Below are 15266 nucleotides of genomic sequence, written 5' to 3' on the forward strand. Positions count from 1 at the left end.
AAAATAAAAAGACAGAATGACAGTTTCCTGTAAAGCAGCAAATCTCTTAGTAGGAAGTGATTATCGGGCTAAAAAGGGCATTGTGAATGCAGGACTTAAAACCAGACCTTTTATCCCATTGCATGGCTGTATGGGAGATTTTATTTCAGTTATGTCAGTGGTGGTTCAAGCTGGTGGTGTGAAGCTGTGTAATGTGATATTAATGCAATTGTGAGACCTATGTGTGTGTCTGCTGAAGTGATGCGCACATCACATACAGCTATGCTATTCTGTCACACACTTCAGATGTGAAGAAGCCATCAGAAAACATATTTTATATAAATTGTGCTGGTTTTAATGTCTATACTTTTCTGTACAAATAAACTGTTTCTGACTTGTGAATTTTTCAATTGTTTCTGTAAGTAAAGGTGGAATATTGACTTATCTGAGTTGGTAGAACTGGTTTTATTATTTAAAACAAACAAACAAACAAAAAACCCTACAGTGACTGATGTCTGCTTACTTTAAAAATAAGCTACTAGAACCAAACTCTTTTTGTTAATTTTGGTGGGTGTTCAATCAAAGTATTAATAAGTGTAATTACACAGTAAACTGCAATGCTTGTCTTTCATGTAGAGTTGTGACATAAGGGTACACTTGCATTTATCGTTTCAAATCCATGGAACTAAAATAGTTGTAGTAAAATTTACCATTCCTTCTGTTCAGTGTTTGTGTCATAATCTTCAGTGTTTTGTTTACAGTCAGCTGTTGAACCAGTTTTCCCTTTCTGTAAACCTATCATGTAGTACAGACAGAAAAAATAAGTTAAAAAATAGAGAATAAAAGCTTTTTGGTTTTAACAGTTATTTACTTATTAGCAGGTGTCAAACCTAGTGCTGTGGATTCTTTAACAATCAGATTTTATTTTTGTGTTTGAAGTATACCTGTTCTTTGAAGAAGCAATGACATTAAGGGTTCATCTGCCTGGATGGCTGCAGCCAAATGCAAGCCCTTGTAGGCACTTCAAGTGGGCTGGATAGAATCCAGCACTGTTTTGGAGACCATAAATCCAGTAGCCTGACCTTGTCTGTTAGCTAATACTTTAATGTTAGTTAATTGCATTAGACCTTACATTGGGCCCAACTTCAAAGGAATTGTTATTCCTTTAAAGGAATTTTAAAGGAATTGTTATTCTTCAGGGAAAATTCACAATTCTGGACAAATTGATAGCTTTTTAGATGCCTGACTCTGATCTGGGATGGAAAATGCTGGTTTTAACTATTTTCATGTTTCTGTAAAGATTATGTATTGTATTCTTGTATAATTAAGACAATTATATAAAATTCTTTTGTGTTGAAGCTGTTACGCTGCTGTAGAAATACTTGGAGTATAACTTCTCTTTTGGATAATAGTTAAAGATTTAAACGCTGCTTAAAAGCTACAGTTTATGTTAATAGGTGAATTGTTAGAGGAGGGTGATGTAATGTGATCTTACCTCTGAATTTGGCCCACAGAAATACAGACAGAAGGCATAGAGCAAAGTGAGGTTTGTGGTTTACTGATAAGCAATAGAATGTCTTTCATTTCCAGTTATTAAAAGCTACTTAAAACTTAGAAAATGTTATTTCCTGATACTGCTTTTCTGTGTAACCATTATTATTGACAAGTTATTTCTATGCTGATCTATGAGACAATGACTGTTAAAACTATTGAATTTTGATCTTCATGAAAATATTTGTAAATCCCTACTTTAGAGGGGTCTTGTTGGTAAAATGTGTGAAGTGCTGTTAAGAAAACTATTCCCTCTGCCTCCAACGAATAATTTCACTACTTTAAATGCATAGTGAAGTCTCTATTCTTAGAAGATTGTTGGGAGAGAAGAGGCAAGAAAGAAAGGGAGGAAGAAGTCTGAATCTTTCCTTACAGGACTTCAGAATTACTCAGGTCAGCAGCGTGGGGAATATCCCGTGAGGATATAATGGGTAGTGGTATGCAGTGTATCTTGAAGAATGGTCAGTTTATTTGAATGGACAATTTATATAAATACTAGCTGATATATCTTTTTTTGCTTGAAGTAGCCTCAAGCCTGTCACCTCTCTCTTCTGTTACCAGAAAGTACTTATTATCTTACACTGCAGAGTCCAACAGAATAGACTATGCCTTGTGTCTTTGACACTTACTTTGTCCTGAACTCTTCTACATTATAATACTACGATTTCCTATTCAGCATGCGATGCTGTGCTGTCATCACTGATGGTAATTGGTGTTAAGGCAAGTTTGCCTCTGGCTGTGACAGAAGACTTAAACTGTCAGGGTGACTTCCTTTGAGAGGGAAAGTGCCTTTGGTTCGGAAAATCAGCCTGGCATGTGACCTCAGAACAACACCTCAGTTTTTTTAGCTTTTGTTAATGGTTCAAGTGTGCCCATCAAAACTTGGTGCTGTGGACGTTAAAACAAGTTGGGCAGGAAGAATTACGCGTTTTCTAATGACTCGTCTTCCTGCCAATTACTTTATAATCATCCTCGTAAAGGAGGACTATGATCTTTGTGAGCCTTCTGGATATGGCAAATAAACATTTGTTTTTCCTTCCACTTTGTATTTTGCTGATAGATAATGATAAATATAGTGCTGAGTATGCATCTATGAGTACCTTCTCCTTAAGTTCTAGGTGTCTCATGTCATTAGAAAATACTAGAGTCTTCTAGCCGCGCTGTGGAATGTTGTAGCATGAAGCGGCAGTTGGAATCCATCAGTCCATGGCTGAATACCTATCTGTAGAAGCATTATGTTCTGTGTGTGTGCTTAAAAAGCACAAGAAAAGGGATACATGCTAGAAGATGCTGTTTATACTGGGGATGGATGTGTCTTGTTGGCTTGGGTTTTGCTCTCAGAGCGCCATAATTGACATTCCAAACAATTAGAGATTTTGTTACAAAGCAGAGAGTTGGCTGTCTATTGTTCTCATGTTTGTGCAGGCAATTTCGACAGAAGACAAATTTCAAAAGAATCAGTTCATACCTCACAGAAAACAGCTGTGGGTGGTGTTACGCAAAATCACTTTCCTTACTGTGTTGCTCTCCACTATTCATATACTTATGCCAAAACCAAAAAGGGGCAGGGCTAGGGAAGAAATGTATCTAGAATAACCAAAAGTTTGGAACGGTTTCCATCAAATATACTGAAACTTATATAAACTGAAATCAAATATACTGGGGGAAAAAATGGTGAGTGATTAGTTCCGTGAAATATGATCAGCATAAGGTTATCCATTCTTTTGCAATTAAGGACACAAAATGAAACTTCGTAGATTCACCAAACCAAAAGGGATACTTCTCCACCTAGCATGCAGTGCCGAATTCTGGCACAGGGCATTCTGGATTCCAGAAGTTTGCAGGAGTTCAAAAAGCAGATTGTACAAATTCATGAAAGAAAAATCCATCAAGAGGTATTAGACCAAGTGAAACCATCCATCTGAAGAAATCTTTCAACGTGCATACTTCCGGAGACTGGGAGGGTAAACTACATGTGTATCACTAGGTGTTTACTCCACTTTCACACACCTCCCTGGCCAGTTGTGTTTTACCATTGCTGGAGGCATGGGACTTACTGGCCTCAGAGATCCATCCTTAGCCTGAGTCATAGCTGCTGTGAGATGACTTTAGTTAGCCCAATACACTGCCTTTTTTTTTCTCCATGCAATGACAGTTTTGAAATGCCATAGCGAGGGCCCTACACTGAGTTGGAGTGTCTGGGTGTAATATGACATAAATAATGAAACGTTCAGGTTCCTTTGTCTAGCAACTCTCTTATGTCTTTGAAAGATGTGCCGAATTGCTTATATCCTCAATGAAAGCATTTATTTTCCAGGGCAGTGGCTAAGAATATACAAATTTTGAATGCATATGTGCCCTATTATGAATTTAGATCTAACTGGGATAATTATATATTATTAAATATTTTACAGATAATATATCTCTCAGGTTCTGTAATAAAATTGGTTATTTTTTATTAAATAGCATATATATTTAAAAAATAAGCATACTGGACCTTTCTGTGCAGCATACTTCCTGGTTTACATGATCAGGTGAGTGACTCCTGTTCAGATCTTCCAGCTTCCGTAGCTACTGATGTAAGGAAGCGCGCTGTCAATTGCATGCTGCAGTCACCGCTGCACAGGCTTCACGGGCATCACCCCAGGGATATGCCGCCTCTTTGTGCTTGCCAGTGGAAAGATGTGGCCGTCTTTTATTCTGTCTAAAGTTTCCAATTTGTGTAAATGCATCTGTTCATCGCCTTTTTCCGGGAGAGAGGGGGGATGGGAAAGAAAGAGGGTATTAACTGTATAAAGACTTGGAAAACAACATACATACGGATCTCCTGCCAATTTACATCATCTGTCTACAATCTTTTTATAAAAATAGGTTTAACTTTTTTTTTTAATGACTGACCATTGCCAGACACACCTGTCTTTTTCCAGGGGAATCAGTCATAAAAACAGAATTTCCTTTCACAGGAAATGCTGGTTGGAGCTTTGCTGACTCAGGACCAGGGCTGGTAACCTAAGCATGTTAAATGATCTTTGTATTTGTTTAGTGATCTGGACTGGTATTGATGCTTCAGGAGTTGATAAACTGGCTTATTAAACTGGCTGGTCGGTCTTGACTCATTTTATTGCCAGCTTAAAGAAGTGGATTTGTAAATCCCCTTAATGTCAAATAGTTTGTGATAACTTGTGACAGATGTGGCCAGCAGACTGTGAAGGCTGAGTGCATGAATATATGAGGCCACTGCAGTCTGAAGTCTGTATTTAAATGAAAATGTAGGTATTATCCAACATGCTTTTGTTCATGGTGGCCTCCTCTGGAAGGCTTACCTTGTATTCAGCCTATACCATTAACTCAGCCTGTACTTGTTTCATGCTTGTGCTCTTAAAATGGTGGTATGTTCTACAGTGATTTGCATATGCATATTGATTTACAGACATGATGTAATTGACATGGCTTACACAAGCTTTAGATGTTATAGATGTCCTTTTATAGCTTGGAGAGTTGGGACAGGAAGCCGAGACAGCTTTAAAGATCATAGAGGGCCAAGTACTTTTTTGTGTTTAAAACACCCCCCTAGAGCGTTACAATTCTCTGTGTTTCTCCTTGTGCAGAAACTATGTCTCTCCTTAGTTAAATTCTTAGCTGCTTCCAGATTTTTTCTGCCTGTGTCTTTCACTCCTTGGTGCTGCTCTTTTGCTCTTTTGCTTCCACTTTTGTTCTTTTCGGATACCCAGATTTTGAAACGTGGGTCTTCAGTCTGTGCAACCTTCTTACGAGCCTGGAGGTGTGCAAGGCTTTGTGCTCCTTAGTCGAGGTCAGGTAGTCAGTTCTTTCGCTACGCTCTGTACCTTTCTTGAAAACAGGGTTTCCATTTAGTTTCTGTAGGCCAAGTACTCTTTGGGAGTTTTGGACAGTTACACAGAGTTGGCATATCATACTAAGCAAAGTGGTGATGGACGCTGTTATCTGGAGATTTTTATGTAGAATACTTGGGAAGGTAGTTAAAACAGTGTATTTTTAATGGCTATTGTAAAAGGGGTAACTGCAAAGTCGTTGGAACCTTGTAATGGTGATAGATGGTACCACGTGCCTCATGAGTCTCAACTTTATAAAATCATAAGTAACTCGGAAGGTATCCAGAGCAAGAAGCTGGTAAAACCTAATACAAAACTTGCACTTTTCACAATACACTGTAGTTATTTAAGTAAAGCCCTGTTCAGAAGAAGAAACAGCATGATGGTGTGCAGTTCTTCTCTCTGCCATCAGTTGTATGCAAATTTTGTTGTAAACTCATAGAAGTTACTTTTGTTTTCTTGTTAGATTGAGGAGAAGGAACATACAACAAATACATGATGAACTAGACAAGTAAAACACTTTCATAAAGAAGGTAGAATTCCATATGCAAACCCTCAGAAGAGTTATTTATTTTAGTTATATAAAACAGTTGTTATTACTGAAAATAAAACTCTTCCAAATGCTCATTTATTAGTGCATTCTGAACTGGAGAAGTCTTACTGCTCAGCTCTCTGCTTGCAATTTAATAAAATATGCCCTAATATAAAATACAAACAAAAAGTTACCCAGATTTAAGCTACATTTGCATACACTACATCAAACTTCATTAATTTTGATTGCTTTTAGTGCTGAGTGAGCATTTGTTATGTATTTGAGAGTCAGTATAACTGAAACATTCGTTGACCTAATTAAACTTAATTATAAACTCAATAATATTTGATTGCTAAGGTATGGTGAGCTAGCTTTGAAAAGCTTAGAGAGGATTACTTCTACATCATCTTATCAGGGTTGAGATAATTAAAATATACATTGTAGCTGGTCTTTTTATTTCTATAAACTCTGGTCTGTTGCATGTTCATGTATCAAAGGCCTTCAGCTTCCCCAGTAAGATGTATACAATGTGTTTGAATTATGCATGATCCTTTAATATTGCTCTGTCGCATAGGCGGTCAGTGCTCCATCTGGATTCAGACTTTATTATAAAGGGACTCTTCTTAATCCATTATTAATCCATCATATGAGTGTTATAGACTAGACACTGTCTCTGTTGGGTGTTATTTGGAGTAGTGTAATGACATTTATTTTAAGGCTATGTTTTGTTATTCTGCTGCTATTTCTCATTAAACAAAGCCTACAAGTTTTGTTGGAAAACTGTATGAACTGCTGGTTACATGGCATTCTTTTTTTTTTTCTCCCGCATTCTGGAATCTCAGACTTCCTGTGTAGTGTTGCAGTACAATTACTCTTTATTTACATGAACAGCTTCTCAAAATTTGGCTAATTGTTCCAGTAAGTCTTACAGGTTATTCTGGTGAAGATAGCAAATGTGTGATGAGGTTGGACATCTTCAGTACAAATCTGCCTATACAAGTATGCCAAATACTTCGGAAACGTGGACCAAACTCTCTTAAAACCTACTTGTGGAACTGGGAACTGAGTAAGAAAACGTTCTCTTGTATGAATGCACTCAGTTTCTAGAAATTAAAGCTGATCTATAGATACCTTAAATGAATATGGTTGTTAAAACTAACTTTCTTTAAGGTTTAACTCAATCTGTAACAATATCTTACTGTGAATTGCTATCATCTATTTGTCAGCTCCTATTTAAATTCATGGGCAAGACAATTTGAATACAACATTCTTTCCTATGGTACAGAGGATGCACTGACCTCAGGGAAATTGTTCCCTTCTATTGGTTTTTCTTTTCAGAAATTGGACATGGAAGAAAAAATACTTTGACTAATTAACATATATGGCAAATTCAGTACAACTCTGCCTGTATGCAAGACAGTTAAGTGATCCTGTATGTGTTAAGGGTTCCAAAAGCGTTCTTGTCTTGATGTGCAATATTCAGATTGTCTTAGTAGTTCTAATGTGGCATGTATTTCATATATTTTACAAGGTCTGTTTAGAGACAGAAAAGAAAGAGAGCTGAGTAAAGAATATCTGTTATTTAAGTGGGGTCTGTGGCTGAAAAATGATGCGAATATTTGGATCAGTGAAGGAAGATGCAGTTTAGGGGAGGTAGGCTACAGTCTGATCATCTTCACGGCCCTCCTCTGGGCTTGCTCCAACAGGTCTATGTTAAATGATCAACTAAATGAAAAAGATAAACCTAAGTCCTGAATACCATGTTAAAGAAATTATATATTCTTTTCAGTGAAATAAAAGTGCCACTAGAATGAGCATCGTGTTCTGGCAGAATTACTGAAGCTGTTGCCGTTTCAGCAGTAAGTTTAACATGGGTAAATGTTTACAGAAAAAATGGGGGCACGGAGGGGCAGAGAGACTTTCAGACATTATTTAAATGGAGTTTATATAGAAGGTATAAACAAAATCTGCAAATTATATTTTTTTCAGGGAAACAGAAATTACTTATGTCTGCATTAACACACACAGAGATCTACCAGTGTCTGTACTTGGTCTTTTAATGGTTGGTGTTTTGGTGGTAGGATTCATCTTGCCTATGTTTTGGCGGCTATAGCTATGAGTTAGTTATCTAGATTTGCTTTATGCTTTTGAGATTTGAATCTTGTTTTGACAAGAACATGTAAGAGATCAGCTGAATCTTGCCTTGTTACTGTCTGTGAAATGTGTTTTGCAGCAAAGGGAAGATACTACAGAAGAGACTGCAAAGAAAATATAGATACAGGATCTAGGGAGGTTGTTGGGTTGTTGCACATGTGTGCCTTGTGCAAGAATGCATAAGCTGGTGTGCTTCTGAGCTCATGGTACAGCTGCAGAACTTTTTGTATCCTTTCCTAGCATTCTCTTTTCTAGTTCTTTTTCTCTTCTCCTTCAGCTTATTGGTGTGGATGGCCATTTGAATACAATAGAATAGACTATTTCAGTTGGAAGGGACCTACAGCGATCATCTAGTCCAACTGCCTGACCACCAATTCAGGGCTGACCAATAGTTAAAGCATGTTATTAAGACCATTGTCCAAATGCCTCTTAAACACTGACAGGCATGGGGCACTGACCACCTCTCTAGGAAGCCTGTTCGAGGGTTTGACCCGCCTCTTGGTAAAGAAATGCTTCCTAATGTCCAGTCTAAACCTCCCCTGGCAGCTTTGAACCATTCCCACGCATCCTATCACTGGATACCAGGGAGAAGAGATCAGCACCTCCCTCCCCGCTTTGCCCCCTCAGGAAGCTGTAGAGAGCAATGAGGTGGCCCCTCAGCCTCCCTGTCTCCAAACTAGACAGGCCTAAAGCCCTTAGCTGCTGCTCACAGGACACTCCTTCCAGCCCTTCCACCAGCTTTGTTGCCCTCCTCTGGATGTGTTTGAGTACCTGAACATCCTTCTTAAATGGTGGGGCCCAGAACTGCACACAGGACTCGAGGTGAGGCCGCAGCAACGCTGAATACAGCGGGATAATCACCTCTGTTGACAAGCTGGTTATGCTGTGTTTGATGCGCCCCAGGATGTGGTTTGCCCTCTTGGCTGCCAGGGCACACTCCTGACTCGTATTGAGCCTGCTGCCGACCAGCACCCCCAGATCCCTTCCTGCGGGGCTGCTCTGCAGCCACTCCTCTCCCAGTACCGCTGTATCTGTGGTTTCAATGCCGCCATACTGATCGCAGCCAATAATGGCAGAATCGATCTAGTTGAACACAGGAGATCAGTAAGTAATCGGCAGAGTTACTGAAACCATGCGCAGAGGAAGGGAAGACCTTAAGGGGTTTCCTTCATCAAAGTACGATACGTATAATATACATATATACAATCCTATAGTTTGGCTGACTTTTAAGTGTTTGAATAGTCTCATTGAAATAACTGCTGGAAGTCAGAGGAACTACTTAAATGCTTGAAGATAGATAAATGTGTTCAAGTGCGCTTCACTGAATTGTGGTATGATCTGTAGAATTTAAATTCTATGCATCTTGTAAAATCTTGGAAAGATTAGAAGGTGCATTATTAGGAGGTGTATCTCTGAAGAGATATATCTGAACAGAAGGGAGCATGTCTGCTTGCTATTTATGATCATGACTTAAAAAGGCAGAGCTAGACTGAACAAGTCATTGTACTCTTAAGACACGTAACAATAGAGAAAAAAGCGGTAACACAAATTCCAGAGCTAAAATGATTGATAGGTGTGCAAAGATACAATGAACACTAAAAATGAAATAAAATGCCTGAGTGGGGGATAAAAAAAAAGATAAATTCGATTTATTGTGTATTCCTTTTCCTCTGCTTTGAGATTCTTTCTTTGTGCAATTCTGCAATCTTTGAGCGGGAAGTAAAACAAGGTCTTGTGGGGAACTCGTTAGTTCCTAGAAAGTGATTTTTCTTCTAATGTGTTTTTTGCGTTTTGTTTTCTCATGAGGCATGTTCAGTATTACTCTTCCTAAACTGAAAATATGCATAACCGTGGAGCCAGACAGACATTGTGAAACCCCTTACAGGAATCCAGGGATGCTTTTCAGATACTGCAAAGCTATTGCTTACACTTTTGCCATCTGTTTTAATTGTTGATCAAATCTTAAATTGAGATAAAGTCCTGGGAGCTGTGGAGGACTTGTGGTATAAAACTAGAGACTGATTATACCAATTCTTAGATTTAGTGGGTTTTGGTGAGCTTAACCATGGTCATGCACGTTTTCTCTTCCCTTAACTGTAATGACAAAACAGAAGAAAATGAACCAAGGTTTTGCCTCCCAATCAGAAATACTTCATCCAGAAGATCTGTTCAGTTTGCTTTGCTCCAAACTGCAGCAGATGTCCTGACTGAAAAACATATGAGACAAAAGAGAACTTTATCTTCAAGAAATAGAAATTGTTATTTTTATGACATCTGCATGTAACACTCTATTTATCCCTCTGATTCAGTCCAAAGTAGTATACATAAGTCTGTGTTAGATTGAAAATAATTAGTTTTGATAGTAATAGTAGTGTTTGTTAGGTTCAGTCCAGTCTGGCTGCCCGGTTATTAACTGAAGATTCTAAATGAGCCTTGCAACTTGTACTAAGCTCTGATACTAAGCATATTATACTGCTTGTGGCAGGTGCTTCTAAGCCTTCTTGGCTGCATAAACTGCAGTCCAGTAATTCTTAAGCTGCAGCAGTTATTTTCTGTATGTTTTACTGGAAGTGAGTTTTTGGTTAATTTCCTTTAATATCTTTTCTATCTTATATTGTCTTTACAACAGTGACTTTATAGGCAGATGGTGGTTAGTAGTGCATTTATTTTCAACACACTGTTCATATCTCATTGCTGTGTAATAAGTTGATAAATTCAATGTTACTTTCTCAAATGATGCTGTTTTTTCTTTATGATGTTCCTCCATAATGGAAAATGGCAATTGAAGTTTGAATTCAGTTTAAATTACTTTTGGGTTACAAAACCAAACTTGGTGTATGCTTATTTTCAACGTGGCAAAATTGTGGGAGCATTTTTGAACAGAAATTAGCCGTATGTTATTGACAGCTATGAAGTTGGATATCCATTAAGAAATGCGTGTGGTGACTGGCTTGATGAAGATTTGCAGAGGAGATGTAGTTACATTTTCTTAATGAAAATGACTCAAGAAACAAGAGTTATTGTAGTTTGGTTTATTTGGAGGTCAAAATAAAAACTAATATTAGTTCTATAGTGATAAATACTATATAATAAAATACGTTTTCTAAAATTAAATTTTGTACATCACTGGTAGCTGTATTTTATATAAAATCTATAATATGGACCATGTGGACAGAATTGGTAAGAAAAATGCAGGCTCCGGGTAAACAGTGTGCTGTATGTGCCCTTTAGTCAGAGGGTTGAGTTTTTCCAAGTTATGTTATACTCTTGATTAAAACAACCCACCTATAATTATTCCATTGAAGAGGGAAAGGATGGCTGGTTTGTCGTTGAATAATAACTGCTGGGAACGTTTGACATAGTTCAGTGCTTACTGAGGTCTCAAGTGGAAGTCAGGTCAGGATTTCTTTGAATTAGCATGGCTGTATATTTTGAAGTCCCCATAAATTTCTGTAATGCTAGCTCTGTTTTGGCTATGCCTCTAGAAGTGACCAACCATAAGAGGACACTGAGTTTGTGCCTAAACACACCGGTGTGCCTCTATAACGTCATAGGGTTAGGGTAGGCCTCATGAAGGCATCTGTCCCATCCGTCTCTCTTGGTGGTTGAATTAAATGATAATGAAGTTTTTCATTGCAGATATTTCTGCAGGATTTTTTAGAAGCCTCTGCCTGCATCTGCAGGCAATCTAGTCTAGAGCTTCTCTGTGTCTATTGTTACTAAGATTTTCCTAGTCACAAACCAGTTTAAGACGTTGCCTTACACAGTACATGGTAGCTGAGATTAATGTAAGACCATAAAATCTGCTGAACAGATAAGGACAGAGGATCCTGTACTACATTTCTTACTGTAGCCAGAACCTGCTGGTAAGCAACGTTATTTCAGATGATGCCTTTGGCCTTGCAAGAGTTAAAGATAACAATTTTAATGAAGTAAAATGCAGCAATAGTTGATGTTTTGGCTAGGCAAATCATCAGAGGAGGTACTATTTCTTTCAGCAAAAGATAACTTAAAGTAATTTTATCAGTACGTTGGCCTGATTTTCATTAAATACTCAATTATGTCTGCCTGTATCTTCTGAAGAAACTTGTTGTACTCGCGGTTTTTTTAAACTGGATGCATTTTAGTAGGGAAATCATTATCAAATAACTTAGTGAGCAAATCCGTAACAAGAAAAACAAAGATTAGCATCATAACTATAAAATTTTATTAATATTTTCTCAGTAGTAGTACTACCATACAAAATTTTCCATTAGGTACTTTCTGCTTTTGGCTGGTAAGAGTAGGTTGGGGAAAAAAAAAAGTAAGGAGTTTCACACAGCTATTTGAGTTACGTGATCTACTTGGCTTGTATTTATTCAAGCGTGAGCCTTAAGTTTTCTGTGTAACTTGCAGTGAACCATCCGACCTCCCTCTTGATTAGATTCTTACCTGCAAAATACAAATAACTATGCTTGTTTGTCTTCCTAAGCTGATCTGTGACCAAAATGCAACCATTTCTAGAGGAGCATTCAGCACTGCTGCTGCTGGTGACTGTAATTGGAAGGGGTATACACACCAGTGCAGGCTCTTAAACGGGGTCACTTCAGTGCAGAATAGTGTAGGAAGACATAAGCGGGTGAATCTTAAAGTTTGTTGTGAGAGAGAAGCATAACATCATTTTTCATAGAAGTTTTACTAGGTTTCTCTGGGGGCATCAATGCCGTGGTAATCTTAGAATATTACCTCTGCATAGCACTGATTTCCCAATTCATTTGGTAGCCCTTAGGTCCCCTTATCTCTTGGGGAAATTTTTTTTTTAATTTCTTCTACCATTCCATTATTACCCTATGTAATCTGGACAGCTGAAGGATATCTGCTTACAGCTGCTGACTTCGTTATGCAACTGCACCCCGTTTCCTATGCTATGGGTGTGAAAAGCAGCAAGGTGGGGGGAAAAGTCCCCAGCAAATTAAGTGTTTGGAAATACTCTAAGAGTATTTTACAGAAAATAATGCATCATTGTCTACAAGCGTGTGAATGTGTTTCTCAATAGAATATTAGTGTGTCAGCTCTACTGACGAACAAAAACCCAGAAAAAAAAAAAAGAATTAAAATTCACAGAGCAATATGCTTGATAGTTGAGCTACAACCACTAACATACAGGAGGCTAAGAAAGATAATTTAGTCACTTTTAGACCTACAGATAATGAACCTAATGCACATGGCATTACAGGACCCTACATGTCTGCCTTAAAAAAATTAGATTTTAAGATTAGATTGAGAATTTTCAAGTTTATTCTGAGCAGTGGACTGTAATAAAATCATCCTACTTGTATGAGGACAGAACAGCTCCAGTGGCAACTTCTGACATCTTTACAGTTATTTGAACCTGTTCATTTAGATAACTACAAAAACTAGTCAGTAGAAAATACAGTAATTTTGCTGTGAACCTGTAGGGTTCATACAAGTAGTCTTCATTCACTCAATTCTAAATTTGCAGGGTCAAATCCAAATTGCTGCTATACTGGAGGATTGTTTCATTTACTTCCTCTATAGTTTTTCCTGTCTTATCTGCTAAATCAGTCATTAGTTGGATTAAAAGGTCTATTCTTTTAATTGATGTTATATAACCATTGCCTTAAGAATTAACAACTAGCTGATATTTTTCACCACTGTTCTGAAGGAAGCCAATACTGCAAGGATTTGACTGTGTCTTAGGAAATGCTGAGATTTTCAGCTGCTATTTTTTACATAGAATAGATTATTTAAATTGTATATATTTGCTTTGTACTACTGATACAGGTTGCCCTTTGAGTTTTGTTTGCCCCTAAGAGCTTAATCCCTTCATGGAGGAGGGATTTGCTTGATTTATCTCAGTAAGCTGGCTTCTTTAGTGAACACCTGATAGAATTGGAAACTGAACTGCAATCTTTTTAAAGCTCTCCTTCCCAGAATGCAAGCAATTTAGCTGCCAAAGGTGTTCCTTTGCACTGTTTAGAACGGTACGCCAATTTTTAAAAAGATGCTTAGGTAGTGATGAATGCATATATCTGCATGGAGTTGTCAAAGGCGCTGAAGCATTTCATTTCCAAACTTGACTGTAGGTAACTTAATACTTGTAAATATCTGCTGCTGTGTGCTTAATGGTTCTACTCAATTTTAACTCACTGTGAGAATGTAATTGACTTTTGATTTGATTTTCTAAAAATGTAATTCAGAAGAGAACAATATACCACTAGTCTGTTTTTTCTTTACCATGTTGATTAAAAACACTTCATGAATTTTTGTGTATTTCCTCGTAAAACTGTTACAATTTGAGATTTTCCCCTTCCAAATTACCTTGCTGCATTTTATTATGTTTGTAAAGAAATGTAAGTTTGTCATCCTTATGTGTTTAGAACAAACGTGATTTTAATAGATAGAGGGCACAAACCTGATGTTGTAGCATATTGCAGCATAAGTGACTTATCTACTTGATAATGTAGAATAAATCTTTGAAGTGGTGATTTGAGCATTAAGTTTATTATATACCAGCTGCATATTACTGAAAAGTTGAGGCAATTTATAATGGCTTAATTTTACTATTACATGGATAGATAACTGATTATTAAAGCATTTAAGAATTCGCATTACATAAACAAAAACGTGTTCCTGCGGGTGTAACTGTAAACCATGTAGATACCCTGGTAGTGACAAAGAGTCTCCATAGCTGTACTAGAATTACAATTTACCCGTTTAAGCACAAAGCTCTAATTCTATGATTTTGCTTTTCTGATATAAGCTAGTTCTTCAAGGAAATGTAAAAACTGGGTATGTGTTGTTCGGCCTTTTTTGAATACATAATTTCAAGAGATCACTCATTTATCTTCGTTTTGGATTATGGGACATGCAAATGAAAATGTATGACTATATATAACCTTGGTAAAGAGTTTTGGTGTTCTTTGCGTAGCTGTTACTCTTCTGTAAACATTAGTGAAGAGCTTTGAAAGTAAATGAAATTAATTGCAGACTTCCAGAAGGGCAATAAGTAACAAAACAAATACAAGCCCTTAGCTGGAGGGGGAGAAGCTGGCAGTAAATTTCTTCTTCCTGTGAAGTCAGTGGAATTTCTTCCAGAAACCTTTGATTTCAGTCGAAGAATGGGGACCCTGGTTGTGTGAAAATATTAACAAAAGACAAATTGCAAGTTTTAATAGTCATATGCTCTTATTTATTAC

General features: G+C 37.4%; 1 protein-coding gene across 1 annotated transcript in view; it reads left to right on the forward strand.

Annotated features, from left to right (window-relative positions):
- The window catches only part of ARHGEF3 (Rho guanine nucleotide exchange factor 3), a gene marked incomplete at both ends in the record, with an annotated part of 133872 nt that overhangs the window by 70418 nt on the left and 48188 nt on the right, over positions 1–15266 (forward strand). The gene's annotated exons all lie outside the window — the stretch shown is intronic.

Source organism: Phaethon aethereus (genome assembly GCF_964289735.1).
Source record: "Phaethon aethereus genome assembly, chromosome: 11".
In the NCBI taxonomy this organism is placed as follows: domain Eukaryota; kingdom Metazoa; phylum Chordata; class Aves; order Phaethontiformes; family Phaethontidae; genus Phaethon; species Phaethon aethereus.